The sequence below is a fragment of the Phalaenopsis equestris genome, unplaced genomic scaffold, assembly GCF_001263595.1.
Source record: "Phalaenopsis equestris unplaced genomic scaffold, ASM126359v1 Scaffold001316, whole genome shotgun sequence".
NCBI lineage: Eukaryota > Viridiplantae > Streptophyta > Magnoliopsida > Asparagales > Orchidaceae > Phalaenopsis > Phalaenopsis equestris.
Genome location: NW_018165755.1, coordinates 62,358 through 62,690, shown reverse-complemented (window position 1 = coordinate 62,690; position 333 = coordinate 62,358).

Genomic DNA, 333 nt, shown 5'->3' with positions numbered 1-333 from the left:
TAGATGTATTCGTCTCTTCAAGACGAACATTTTAAAAAAATAATCACTAAAATCCATTTGAGAAATGAGAGAGATATTAAGATTTTAAGATGGACGGCTCTCGGTTAAGGCTATCGGGGACGATGAACGGATGTCATCCATCCTCGCTGTATTGAATGAACGGCGGAGATCAAGCCGAATGATCCTATGGGACGATACAGCGCGACGCGTGGCAGCTGACTCAGAAGGCGGCGTCGAATAGGAGCGCGCCACGTGGCTTTTCGACGGATCCGAGGATCCAGTCAGCCCGCGGTTTGAATAAATAAATAGGATATTTAATAAATTCAGAAAATA